Consider the following 15,461-nt stretch of genomic DNA (forward strand, 5'->3'; position numbering starts at 1 on the left):
TGGTCTAGTATATAGTCTTTAATTAGTCGACATTCTTTTCTTTTTTTTCGGTTATGTAAAATATTAAGAACTGATTATTTATTCACTGTCTTTCACCTATAATGCTTAAACTAAGTTGGTATCCCTCTGATGACGACAGGAATGTGAATTTTACAATTCTTGTTATCGACAAACTATTAATTCTATATTATTCGACTTAGGGACGATTCCTCGTCGTCTGAGTTGAAAACAGTCTCCACTAACTCTCTCATGTGGACAGAAAGCTTACCTAATTTTTTCTTGCTACAGAAAAATAATTTCATTCGAATTAGGGGTGACCTATCGTCGTATAAGGTTTGATATAATTAGAATGAGTTCATCGACTATGCAAGGTTTCTCATGACTGCTGTTTTGAAGCACTGGTTTAAGAGCAGCTAGTGGTCTCTGTACTGTCTTTCTAGTGTCTAACCCTCTGGCTACTCGGACCTCTCTCAGCTGAAGAATTATAAAGTGAAAATAATTTAGGAGTTGGTTACTAAGGTTTCAATTAATTTCTAACTGCTTTAAATGATGGAGCTAAGAAAAAACAGAATAAGATTAAGAGTGTGGGACAAGAAATGATACAACATGAAGAAGGATACTGTGTCGTGCCAGGGGTCGTTTCTGAGTAGGGACAAAAATTATTGGACACCTTTTTATGGAGCTTACTACCCCTTACAGGAAACGCATTCAGGGAACAGGTAGTCTGAGAAAAGTATATAAGAAGTGAAGGAGCAATGATTTTTCATTTCAGTATGACCGCCCTATATTCCTGCTCCCGGCAACAATTTTATCTTGCATGGAAGACCACGTAGTGATGGAGTTGAGGTTTCTTCATTATAAGCAGTTTTACCTGAGCAGACTATTACCTTTTTTTTTTTTTTTTATAACTTACCGGTATTAACAAATGATGAGGCCGAGATTTTTGAGGTGTTGAACAGGGAGTACTGTTATGTAAAATAAATAAAGTACAAATGAATGGTTATCCTATGAAATAAGGTAGTTTTCAATGTTTCACTAATGAGTATTTATCAGTTAAGAAAATGGATGCTCGTGAGATGAATGCCGGGATATTAGAAATCTTGAATGATAAATATTTATAAAGAAAAGCAAAACAGAACATTGCTGTTGTCAGAAATTTTACCAAGCTTTGGAGAAATATCTGGGAGTAAATGGTTAATGGTTTATTTTCAGTTACAAATGCATTTATGCCAGTATCACTATCTTTCTATTTTACACATCCTTTTAATTTTTACATACTGATCAACTAATTCCTTCAATCCGGAGACGAACACTTTAAATTTACTCTTGCTGTCTTCAGACGATTTTATTCATATTAAAGAGAGGCATCCGGTTGTGAAGCGATTAATGGAGACAGTTTCTGCCCATACTTTAAAATTGTATCTCGAAGCTTTAAAGAATCTTTTGGATGTACTGCAGGAACAAAAATAAAGAATACACCATCGGACTGAACGGGTAAAAAAAAGGAAGAAAAAATATTAGGCTATAAACAGTGGTACAGGATGGTACTTTGAAGGCGTGCATGGTGTGTAAGTATCATTAAAAAAGAGAGAGAAAAAAAGGAGAAAGATGCATCAGGATAGCATTTAGCCTGTGAGATAGAGCCTACAATTTCGAAGGTTTGAAACATGTACGTACCTATCAATTCGATGCAAAAATGATTGTAATAGTATTTCAGATGGAATGCAGAATAATCAGATGCATGGCTCGATGCCCAGGACTCTTTTAACAAGCTTTTCATACTTCCGTGTTTTCGGTTTCCTGTTTCTCGATACTTAAGCTACTTGCCCTTTTATCCCCTTTAATCTAGTGTACTATTTTGCATTTTATTCTTTATTTTATTCTTTTATTCAGTTTTGGAGAATTTTCTAACTGGAGGGGGTAGATAAATCTCTAGGTAATGCCTTCACTACTGAAATTAAGTAAACTCATTAAGTAAAACCGTCTGATAGCAGCTTAACGAAAAGTACGTCACCGGAATTGTTAAATGGTGCAAGTTTGGGGTCGACTTTACGAAAAAACTTACGATAATTTTACCGTCCTAATTAAGATTTGTATTCTTGGGACGCACAAATAATGGAAATCGCAGAATCCTACCATGTCTCTAGTTCTTATTACAATACATCTATATGTCTACCTACTTGCCTGCCGACCTGTTTGTCTATCTATCTATATTTACAACAGGAAACTGACCCCAAGTATAAGAGTCTACGTAATATTCATACACAAATATTACCATCAAAATACTTATCGCAACTACAATTTGTTTCTGGAGGAATGATAGGAGTCATGGGAAGTTCTTATTTCATCTCTAGTTCTTCTTGGAAGAACACACGAGAGGTACGGTAGAAAAACTTATTTTTCAAAATATAAGCGAGAAAAAATACTATGGTTATAAAACGCTTTACTGCCACCCCCCTTTCTTACTCCTGTGAAAAATATCAGCTTTGTTCCTTAGATGCTGTATACAATATACATTTTTGTCATTTCCTAAGTCTGAGATTTATTTAATCCACACCAAAATTTGTGTGCGAAAATTTATAACTTAGGAAATATACCAGAAATATAAATGATACAGCCTACTTGTGTGACATGACTGACTTAATATTAAGTATGTTCCTTTACGGTATTGTATCTCCCCACATTTCTTTAACAAATGAAATACACTAGCAACAACACAACCATGTGCCAAAAAACGTCATCCCTGGTTCATAAAGAACTGCCAAGAAATATCAGAGGCACCCCGAATTATATGCTTGTTTTCGATTATTATATACTATTTTGCCACATTCAGCTTATTTCAAAAATATTCTGTCCATACCAAAATCACTGTGAAAAAAATGTTGCTGTGTAAATTGTATAGGGAATAGCCTAGTAACCACTGGATGTAAACCCAAATACTGCAATAACAATTTTTTCCCCAAGTTACTGTGGACTATCTTGTCACAACCCATCGAGTTTCAAAAGTATTCATGTCTTACCAAAAACAGTGTGTAAGAATGTAAAAAAAAAAAGTAAGGATACACAGTTGGGCAATTGTACTTTCTTCATTTATGCTTTCCGACCAAGATCCTTCTTATGCTGAATAAAATCGTCTGGAGTAGCAAGAATATAAACTGTACAATGACGTCACCGTACTGACGGGGTTAGAAGTATTGGATTCAGCCTTAAATATTGTACACGAAACATATCACTTTTCTTTTCTTTTCTTTTATTACCTCCGCCAACGAAGTTGAAGGAGGTTATGTGTTCACTTATGTTTGTCTGTCTGTTTGTCCAGAAGATATCTTCAAAAGTTCTCAATGAATTTCAATGAAATTTGGTATACGGGTAGGCCATGGGTCAAGAAAGAATTGGTTAAATTTGGGGCGGATCCAGATCCTATGTATAATACCTCCAAAAATTCTCAATGAATTTCAATAAAATTTTGTGGAAGAGTGGGCCATGGGTCAAGGAACAATTGATTAAATTTGAGGCGGATCCGGATCCTATGTATTCCACATAATATCTCCACGGATCCAGATCATGATCGTTTTTAATGGCAATGGCATTGACGGAGGTATGCGTTCTTTTAGTGCTTTCTAGTTTTATTTTTCCGCGTAACTTTCTATTTGTCTTACGCAGCAAGTGAAGAAATATGCGCGCAACTACTGGTTAAATATGCTTTGTTCACCTTAACATGGCCTGCATTTTCATCCTCTTGCAACTTATTTCAGGTAACTCAGTGGCAGAAAAAGATAATGGTATGACTCTAAATCCTTCTGATACCACTTCTGGACTAGCTTCATATTTTAGTGTGAATATCTTGTTACAACTTGATATTCAAGATGAAGAGATGGCAATTTTAGATCAAGTTAAAGAGAAAAGAGTCCAGTTAATGCAAATAGTTACCTGATACCATATTTAGAATTCTGAATATAAATTTCCGAGTTAATGTGGCGTGTTAGGCAGGCATTTAAGACCCATATTATTAAAACTAAAACCATGAAGTGGAAGGGAAGCCTCCAGTTTCTGACGTCCATTTATAGAACAGCTGAAAAATAATATGGTTAGCCTGCATGCCACATTACAACACGCATTCAGCAGCGGGGCATTTTATTCTCATCACAGGCTGAAAAACTAAGGGTCAAAAACTGCCACTTAGCTACCTCTTAAGGCTCTTAGTTTCCTGCAAGAATGAAAAACAACCGAGGGCAACACAATACTGGATTAACTTTTAAGTGTCATTCTGCACCTTAACACTTACAACAGAGAAATTCTGCTACGGTGCGTATATTATTATTATTATTATTATTATTATTAGTGGTAGTAGCAGTAGTATTTAAGAGGCATGCATGTTACCTATTATTAAGGGGAAATTATTATGTACTATACGAAATTACAAGGAATTCTCAAGAAGTAAAAAAAATAAAGTTGTTGAGCTTGGAACTTATCTGTAAGACTGAACATATAATTAAAAGATACTTCACTCTGTGTTTATTTATATTTGGCCTTTCAATTAGAAAATTAAGAACTTCAGTTCTGATGGGCGGAGTTGCACATTAAACCCTGGCAAGACCAGATACTTCTCTTGTTCTTGTGGTCAATGCAATCGGATTTTAATTATATATATATATATTTTTTAGTTAGGACCGTTTTTTCCCTACAAGCCATTGTAAAAATTCCTCCTTAAGTGTGCTTGAACAGAAAATACGTGCAGTACGCGAGAAAAGTTATGTCTTTTAGTGTGACAATTTTGGGGGAAGTTTATACTTTCGAGATAGCTGTTCATTTTCTTGTCTAAAATGCTATTTGCAGAAATATTAAGATTTTTATTTTAATTTCCACAGGATGTGTTATGATGTCTATCTTATATCTTGTTTATCTTCTCTTGAGCTCTTTTTTTTTTTTTTTAAGACCATATCACTCCGGTCTCTTATACCACAAATGAGAAACTGTCCTTAATCCAATTACCTAAGTTAATAATTATCATTATTATCATGAAAATGGGCAAGTAAATAACCTAGACTATTCTCTGACAACTCTTTCCCTCCTTCCCCCTCCCTCATACCCCCTCCTCCCCATACCTTCCTACCCCACCACAAAAAATGGGAAAGGAGGTGGGGAAAGAAGAAAGGGGAAGGTGGTAAGGGGAGGAGCTAAAACCGGCTCGCGTGGACCCGAGGGGAAGGGGAGGGGGGGAAAGGAGGGGGGTTTGGGGGTGATGTGGGGGGTTGGGGTAAGGGGGGACAGGGAGGGTGATGTGGTGGGGGGGGGTGAGGTGAGCAGTTCCGGGTGTGAGTTTACCGGAGAGTTTGCATCGCTGGGTTATAATTAGTGATGACATATTGGCTTCATCCTTCAGGGCGATACTGACAGCAATGAACACGCTCCCCACACACCTACACAGACACTGAGAAGAAAGTCATTAGATATTCACACAAGTATACTAAAATACACACACACACAAATACTGAAAATCAAATATACACACAATTACAAACTGAGACCGAAATACATTTACACAAGCTGGAACAAATGAGTACACACAAACACACATTAATTTACCTGTCTGTCTGTCTATCAATCTATATACATTTTATGCCTTATTACTAATCTGAAGCTTTATATAATTTTATGCTGAATATTTTGTCCCTTTCCATTAATTATGTTTATCACTTGCCATTTTTTATAATGAAAAATTCCAAAAATTTCGAAGTCAAGCTGGTATTCTTATTCTTAATATTCATAGTTCTAAGTTTTCCCTGTATTCCAAATACATTTCCTATGAGAACAAGGTTATAAGTACTTCAGGAATATGTAATTAAATTGTCTTCAAGGGCAGTAGGTACTATATTAACAAAAACCCGCGTGGGAGCAGTTTCTGGAATTTTATATGTGACATGTGGTGATAATTATGATTTTGTAACAATAGTACCCTTGCAAGCAGGGATATACCTCAGGGGGAAAAACCCAAATTATAGATTTTTTTTTCCTATATATATAATCTGGCTTCTTTTTTCTGCAAGCACAGATTAGAGATAATGACGTGCGAAATTAATTTACAGCCAGTGACACAAAGTTTCGTAAGATACGAATTTACTCAGCTGCATAACTTTGGTGAAGATCTGAATTCACACAGTGACGTAAATCTGAAGATATGAATTTACAGACAGTGACCTGAATATGTTAAATGTATCGTATGAATTAGAACCAATGATGCAAGTTTGCCCAAAATACGAATTTGCACACGTCAGTGATAAGAGTAATAATATAATAACCAATTCACTACGATGACTCATTTTGTTTCATTCATACTAACTCCTCAAGATATTATTTAATGCTGCAGAAAATTTTCAAGCAACAGGGGTTAGATACTTTGGCTTCCTTAATGCCTTCAGTACTTGAGGTCTTAAGATGACTAAACATTTCTGGGGGTAGCAAGAATAATATTAAGCTGTAGTGAAGGAGTTTGGCAGTATCAGTAAGAAGAAATTGAAGGGCTAGATTTTGTCATGGCCTCCTAAACATAACGAAAAAATCTAAGAAGTCTGACATGATTTGACCAAAGTTATGCAGAACCTGACACCTGAGAAAGCCTTCTTCATTACTTTCATTATTAATTTTTGCAATGGAGTTAAGAGTTGTTTACAGGGACAAATATGACATGATTAGTGATATAATAATGATAAAAAAGAAACTCTCCGCATAAATGTAAAAATATATGACCTTGAAGGGATCACTGAAGACCATATTTAACAACTACAGTTCGAAAAGTCTCCGGTGCTGAATATAGCCGTCTGGAGATGGGATGAATAAAATAAAAGTCATCGGACTGAAGGGGTTGAGGGAAGGAAAAGTTACCTCTGTGTATTCATTTGTATTATTCAGAAAGTCATATGCCAACTGCCAAATCCAACCTCTCACTGTAATATTAAAAAAAAAAAAGAAAAAAGAAATCTCCGCTGCTAAAGTCGGATTTAATTATATTATTCTCAAGAGTAATTAATACAGCCTATTAGCACCAATTCCAGGAACAACATGGCACATAACTATCACAAGGAAACTGAAAATGTTTGATTGTTAGACTTCAATAAACACATATATAAACAATGACACTTCTCGTGGTGTTGCTGTTGTAAGACATATTTCCCCCAAACATCTACTCCTTCAACTCAGTGACGTACAGTACTTTACATTTATTCCTGTTTTCTCAGCTCGATTTTATTCTTCTTAGGACTGAGTTTTCGAACTGGCGGAGTTAAACTGTACTCTTCATTAATTTCTGTACGAGGGGGCTCTACTAAACAGAATATAATGGGCTGGTAAAAATGAAAAATGAAAAAAATCACAGAAGCAACAACTGAAATGTTTTCCGTTACTCCATGTTAACTGACAATAAATGAAATAAATAAACAAAAAGTCAAGGTTCCTGCAGGTAAGATATCGTTGCCCTATCCAATAATGAACCTATTCAGGGCCGGAAGAACTCTAGTAAATTATTCTAGCTGACGACCGACGAAATTCAGCTTGAGAAGTTATAACGCTAATACTGGTATACCGTCTCATGGTTGATACAGCTCTAGTTTTCTGTTCCAGCAAACGCCAGACAATTTCTTTCTTCAGCTGATATGGAGCTTCTGCTGACTGAGCGTAAATATAGAGGCTATAAATGCCACCTGTGGCTAGTAACACGTCAGAAAAAAAGCTACTCGTTCGTATTAATTTAAAAAAAGAAAATCCTCCAAAGACTGGCTTGGCAGTATATATTTGTCTCAGTCACTAAGTCCACGGGGGCCTGGCATTACCAATACCAATTCTCAGTTCTCAAAACCAATAAGAATAATCTTAAATCATCCGTATCAATAAACAAATATTTATATATATATATATAAATGGAAATACTGGTTTTATGCTATATCTGACCTAAGCCATAATTAATACAGCCTATGTGCATCACCCTAGATGAAAAAAATAAATAAAAAATAAACTGCCCGTAAATCTGTTTAAAATCGATTCCTCTACTTAGGCATGACGTATTTGTCCTCAGTCATAACTAATACTACACCTGAGTAGCCTTACCAATACTTGATGCTATAAAACAATACGCCAAATATTCTTCAGAAGACTTTATTTATAAAGGAGAAAAACTGATTTGGGAGTTTATTATAATTTGTCTCTAGCCATAAATTACACAGCCTATGAGTACTACCTCTATATCAACAATTGATGACTTAAAAACAACAATGATTTTCAAGTCGTTCATGTAAACTGTCAAATATTTAAAAAAAATATACTAATCTGTTCCTTTAAATGTAGTTTTGGCATAGATTACACTTTTTGCAATAATTAATTAAGGAGATGAGCAGCATCTTTAACAGCAACAGCAATACAACAAAAATAAAAAAAAATCTTGGTAAAGAAAAACAATATTTCTGTAAAAGTAAGTGTGGCCTACAGGTGTGATATTTTTTTCACTATAATTAATGCAGCCTAACATCACCATCGTCACCCAATCCACCACAACAGCAGCAACAACAAAAATACTCCCCACTCATCCGTATTTGTGAAAGAGGGAAGTTGTTGAGGGCAGGCGGAACCTATGTCCACTTTTAACTTGAAACACGGGGAGACGGGAGGTGGCGGGGTGTATGCGAACCTGTGTATGGAGGAAATATTTAGCAAGGCCGGCCCCCCTACCGCCTACCCTAATATTCAACGGCAAGCGGGGGGACCCATACCACGTACTATGCCGATCACCTTCAAAAATTTCTTGGGGTGTGCCCTTCAAAAATGTGGGGCACTGGAGGAGGAGGAAGAGGAGTTCTTGTTCTTGTTTCTCTCACACTACCTGTCCAGTCTCTCTCTCTCTCTCTCCCTCTCTCTGTGGGTCTGTATTGATGGATTTTGTATTTTCACGGTTGTATTTTTGTTTACTGTGTATTGTTAGCTTCAATTTTTTTAGCTGTAATATTCTGTTGTGCATAGGTGCTTGTTGCCCTGTATTAACCTTTGTATTTTTTAAGCTGTGTTTTAATTTTGTGTGTGTTATGGTTAAACTCTTAAAACTGTAGGATTGGATTTGTATTCTTAGTGTTGTAATGTCACTGCACACTGTGACTAGATAATGGTAGGCTTGCAGTGTTTACTTTTCCCTATTTTCCAGGGTAGTAATAATTGTTTGTTATACTGCATTTATCCCAGTACAAATGTTTAAGCCGATTTTGTTAAGGTCATAACTGGTTTTATGAATTATCTGGGTGAATGGAAACTAACTTAAGGTTACCCTGCTCCCTGATAATTTTAACTCAGGCATCTAACACTCAGGCTTCCATGATTCCCTCTCTGCTGCGTATAATAATCTGACTAGTTTGGACGGAATGCTAAAGCAGTCCCGACCATGGTGACACTAATAAGACTTAGGCTAATGTAACTTGGCGTACTTCAACTCACTCTCAACTGAATAAAAATTGTCTGGCGTTTGCTGGAATAGAATGCCAGCTTTGTTCGAACTCTGAGAGGGTTTAATTAATAATAAGTACGTTTTAATTCGTAAATGCATATTATTTTATAGGTCTGGTATAAGTATTAGAGGATGGCGAGGAAAAGGAGATGATAAGTCTTACGTATCTATTGTATAAACTTCATTTATTCATTATAGTGTCTTTTATTTATAGTACGTCTGGAAGATGTTATTCAGCTCTGGTGAAATGTTTCCAACCTAAGGGGTCAGACACAGCCCTCACTGACCTCTTCATTCCCAGAGGTCTCCCCAAAGCAGAATAAAATGATGTGACAACAGCACAAAATAACAGACGTCAACACAGTGGCAAAGTTTTATCTGTAGTCGCTATGTATTTACTAGTTGTTGGGTCTTTTATGAATAATGAATATACGTGTAACAATAGCATGAAGTAACGAGGTATACATTATATCTAAGGTAGTCACATTCCACTAAAATTTTATTACTGTAATTAATAAACTCATTCACATACAATATCAGTATTAATAATGCTGCAATAATATACTCTTTAGTTATTTATTTGTAGTGTATAATCTGCTCTCAGTGATATCACAAGACGCCAGGAAATTAGTAAAATAGTATTTTTAATGAGAAGTATCCATTTCCTTGCTGAAAAATGGTAGTACAACCCGATATATTACATCATACAAACATCACAATGGTTACGATAACCTAAAAACCTGTGCATAAAAGCGACTGTAAATTGAAGTTTTGCTCTTTATACATAAAATTCTTTACTGGGGTTTACTGAATATGATAAAATAAGTATGATGCATGAAAACAAAATATAAATATTCCTTAAACTCTCGTGAAAATCTTGGCCTCAGTAACAGATAAATGTCAATAATTTGTTAGCAGAATATCTAAATGTCAACGTAATCTTTGCTTCGATGACATATATAAATAACAAATGAATACTCTTTGATTTGATAACATTCATTATTGAAACACTCTGACTTCCCATCCTAGTTCAGGCTGGTGATGATACTTTCTGAGGTGCTATTACGTTTCTGAGCTAAGATCCTGAAGGCTTGAATGATGTGTGAAATGAATTTGTGGCTTGTCTCACTGTGCACTGTGCATAGTTGGTTCTCCTGTTTTGGTGCTTTTCTATTCCTGCTTCTGGGTACCTCCAACCCCATATATTTGTGGTCAGTAGCATGAGGATGATGATAATGATGATGATGATGATTATGATGATGATAATAATGATCTGCTTTTCTCACAACTTCTTGGTGCCATGGTGTGAAAAAGGTATCATCAGATAAAACTATAGATGTTTTACCCAAGACGCCTGGGCAAAACTGAATGTGTCAGTTAAAAAAAACAAGTAATATGTTCTTTTGAATAATATGACGAACAAACTGTACCTTATTTCAACAGCATGATGTACACCACAGCCAATTCACTCTACGAACTACTGACCCTTGGCATCCGGTGACGTGTTTATCTCGTTTATTCTTGCTGTCTTCACTCTAAACGCTTTGATTCGACCTCTGAAAGTACTCTCGTAGTGAAGGGGAAAACGAAGGCTATATCTAACCATACGTTTGAACAGTCTCTCCTGAGCTGAATAAAAGAATCTGGGAGTGGCAAGACAATACAAACCGATGCCCTCGGCCTGGAGGTGATGATCCTTCAAACCATTCTTATACGACTCAGTTATAGATCTTCGCTCCCTGCAGTTACGAACCCCTGGAGTAAAATTACATCTATTATTTTTACTGGCGTCAGACGCTTTTATTCAGCTGAAGACGGACCTCTCGTGGTGAAATGGATAAAGCTTATAAACAGTATGCATACTAATAAATATAAAGCAAATAAAATGTCTTGGAATATCATAACGAGGCGTCGTAAAAGCTGAATAAAATTGTCTGGCGGTAGCCTCAAAAAAAGTATATCGCTGTACTGAAGGTGTTCATGGAAACTTTGTAACCCCTTCACCACCAAGGGTCTCTCCTAAGCTGGAAAAAAATCGTATGGGGATAGCAACAATATAATTTTAAATGTTCTCATAATGAAGGGGATAAAATACGATATGGAAGAACGAACAAAAGAGCATGAATTTTTTTTTTTTTTTTTTTTTTTTATAGATGAAGCAGTAAGATAGTTACGGTTACTCAGTTAACAGCAAGATTCCCGGGCTAGGAAGAGTTGCAAACGCTTCAGTGACCTTAAAGATATAGGAATAGTAAGACTACAAAAATACTATGAAATCAGAAATAATTAGGCTACAAGAATGGTTAGGGTTACAAAGGCAACGTGAGGACTAAGGCTACATGAATACAAAGGTGACTACTAGGGCTACGGGAGTAATTTGGCTACAAGTAAGGCTACAAGGACACAAATGTTCTACGGGTTCTGAAGCTGGATACATTAGAGCTACAGAAACATTAAACCTATACTAATGTCAAGGTTACTAACACTACAGGATACTAAGGCTAAGGGAATACTAAGAATACAGAAGCTGCAGGAACATGTTATGGATCACAAAGTTTAGTCTCCCTATCTTATGCCTAAAATAAAGGATATAAATAAGGTTTCAGGAACATGAAGGCCACAGAGATGATCCGGGCACAGGAAAAAAAAGAGGCTTCAGGAATACCGGGACTAGAGCTGCTAAATTCTCATGGATTACTAAAGCTACAGGATTATTAAAGGGATTGCAATACCAAAGCTTGTAAGGATAAAGGTGAAAGTGAGGAGTACCACAAGGGGTTACACTGTCCCCCTCCCTGTCCTGGCCGCAAACATTAATGCTACAGAAATACTAAGATTTTAACTACGGCTACCGAAGAAATAAGTCTTACGATTAGACCACAGACATGACCACAGGGTACCACAAGGCTTCAAGAACATTAAGGCTTGAGGGATGTCAATGCTACGGGAAAATTACAACTACATGATGACTAATGGTACTGGAATATTTCAGCTACTAGATGACTAAGGTTGCATGAATATTACAGTTACTAGCTGACTAAGGGTACAGGAATGTTACAGCTACTAAATGACTAAGGTTACAGAAATATTACAGCTATTAGATGACTAAGGGCACAGCAATACTACAGCTACTAGATGATTAAGGGTACAGAAATATTACAGCTACCAGATGACTAAGGCTACAGGAATAATTCAGGCTTCTGCAGTTACAGAAGACCACAGAGTACCACTAGGCATAACATTGTCTCCCTTTCTGTTCTGGCACTGGTTAGGCACACTCAAGACTTCTTGTTACCGGGATTTCTTAAGCTACGTACTTTCATCGTTGTCCTGCTTCGAAAGTATCCTGTATCTACCCCACATTGCAGATTTCATTTTCTATTCCCTATGCTGCATTAAGAAGCAAAGGGATAACCAAAATCAGGATTCACTTAAATTACGTCCTGCTGCTTGAAGATTGTCTGTAGTTTTGGCTTACCTTGCTTTATCCCCTGACTGCTGGGATGTCTCTGATATTAACATATTCGCCTGGGGTTACCCTCATTAAAAATTATTGGTTCAATTATAGAAAAGATTAAATTAGCACGGGACTTACGTGGTATGTAGTTTTACGTGAGGAATTAATGGAAAAGCAGTCCACGAAACGCTTTACTCCTTCACAACTGATGTATTTTTAAAATTAGAATTTTACTATCCCCAAACGGTTTTATATGGATCTAGAGAGTTTTCTCGAGCTGAATGAATAAGGTACAACTTTCATTGGCCACTTCAGAACAGGCTCGTCTCTTAAGCTGAATAAAAATCGTCTCTAAGCAGAAACAACCACCACCCAAAAATACGTCGTCTGAATTAGGGGGTTAATGACCTTTCTGGTGTACAATAGGTATACTGAATATATAACCCCCTTTGAAGAACACAGGACATTATATATATATATATATATATTTCATTCATTCATTGCCAGACGCCATGTATCCCAAACGGGGTGGCCAACGGCTTAGAGTTAATTGTTTTACAGGGAGGGGCACTAATCCTCCACCAACCCCACTTGACACATAGGGATGCCAACAGCATCTGGTGTTCCCAGGCGGTCACCCATCCAAGTACTAACCAGACCCAACGTTGCTTAACTTCGCTGATCGGACGGGAAGCGGTGTACTCAACGTGGTATGGCCGGAACTATATATATATCACACCCTGATTATAGGTTGTAGAGTTTCATTTCATATATACTTGTGCTTAACACCTGATAATGTTTTTTTTTTTTTTTTTAACCTCTTTGTTTTGTATGGGAGCATTTAGGTATTCTATTTAGGGAAAAACTAAGGCTTATAGGATTACGCTGTTTTGGGTGAACTTGCTTATTCTGTTCTGACTGATACCAGAAGCTATTTTTTTTTTTTTCCCTAGAGATTTAGCAAATATATTAGTGTGGCTGTTGCGATGTGGCATAAACAATACTTGTTTTTGTTGACTCTGGTTCGTTAATCCTACCTTCATACTTTATATGTATACTGTTTCATAAGAACATGTATCCACCAACTCGAGAAAAGTAACCCCATAAAGCCGTCAGCAAAGCTAAGTTTTGTTGTGATACTTTCTTTTGGTTTTGTCTGGAATAGCAACTCCTCCACTACGATACCCTTTATATTTTATTCAAACAACCACCAGAAAATGTAATTCATAAGTCCCTCGTGGTGAAAGTGGTTAACAGAGACAAGATGAATAAAACCGTCTGGCGGAATAAAGAACCACTTACAAAGGACGTCGCTGTGGAGGAGTTACTATGGACTTATAATACAGGTTAACACTAATCTCTTTTCCCATCACTAACCAGCAACAGGCTTACGTTAGTCCAGTTTACATGAACTTTGCCTGCTATGGGCTAAAATTATCATAGTCTCTCCTGACCTACTGCTATAGGCTTAAGTTCTCGTTTTCCATAATGCTCTGCCATATTCGTCACCTAAGTCAGCCTCCTTGCATCTCTTCCTTACCTGTTGTTTTCTGTATCTGGTAAGCTAATACTGTTTTTGAAATGCAGTCTGCGTCCATAATTAATGAGGTAAAAGATCACAGGGGAGAATACTCATCATCATCATCATATCCCAGCGCTAATTCCGCCTCTAAGATGGGGTAAGAGCATATTGTAAGGTGTTTAAATTCTCTCGTGAGGTATTTATACACAGAGCATATAAGAGAATTAATGTGCTGCATAAGAAAATAAGCTGACGAGAAAGAGATGTCAAAACACTTCCTCCTAACCTGACGAGGATTGGTTTCATGTTTACCAATATCTTAACAAATAATCTATAATTCTTGAGATTTTATATTCCTTACAACACATTCCTCATAAGCCAAACGAAGGAAATATTTTTTGTTTTAGCTTTAAGTTTATTTTCACTTTTATTATAACGACTGTAAGTATTACAAGAGGGTATTTTGTCATTTTAAAGTGCATGTTTCATAATGGGATGTTTGTAGTACTGTATCGTGTGGCTACAAAACAAATGGCTAGTGATAAAAAGTCTATAAAAGTGCATGAATCACCACTCAAAGCTGTTTTCTTATTGCCATGTGCATAACCCCATCTGTATTTAGAAGTAATTTGAATTATTATTACTATTATTATTATTATTATTACGATTATTATTATTATTTTTATTATTATTATTATTATTACTGCTAACTGGAGGAAATTCTGTTCACCTTATAGGGGGCTTTTTGAAATGGAGTGATTAGTTATTTGCTTTTATCAATCGTCTGGTAGTACAATAATAATAATAATAATAATAATAATAATAATAAAGACGTCTCAGCAATGAAGAGGGTAAAAAAAAAGGTATATAACTAAATATATATAATTAAATTAGTGGTTTTCAAAGATCCAATTTCTAATCAGCTACAAATGACGAAAACACACATTAAAACGAAAGATAAATGGAGAAAAAGAGGAAGAAGTTAAGGGAAGTCGAAATGC

General features: G+C 36.2%; 1 non-coding gene across 1 annotated transcript; it reads right to left on the minus strand.

Moving 5' to 3' along the window:
• Positions 1-13,543: 13,543 nt before the first annotated feature.
• LOC145413077 (5S ribosomal RNA) lies at positions 13,544-13,662 on the minus strand. The gene has a single exon (XR_013899685.1). It is a non-coding gene; the product is annotated as a 5S ribosomal RNA (ribosomal RNA).
• Positions 13,663-15,461: the final 1,799 nt, after the last annotated feature.

Source organism: Coenobita brevimanus, chromosome 94 (assembly GCF_032717465.1).
Source record: "Coenobita brevimanus isolate Jiangsu-jjx chromosome 94, ASM3271746v2, whole genome shotgun sequence".
Taxonomy (NCBI): domain Eukaryota; kingdom Metazoa; phylum Arthropoda; class Malacostraca; order Decapoda; family Coenobitidae; genus Coenobita; species Coenobita brevimanus.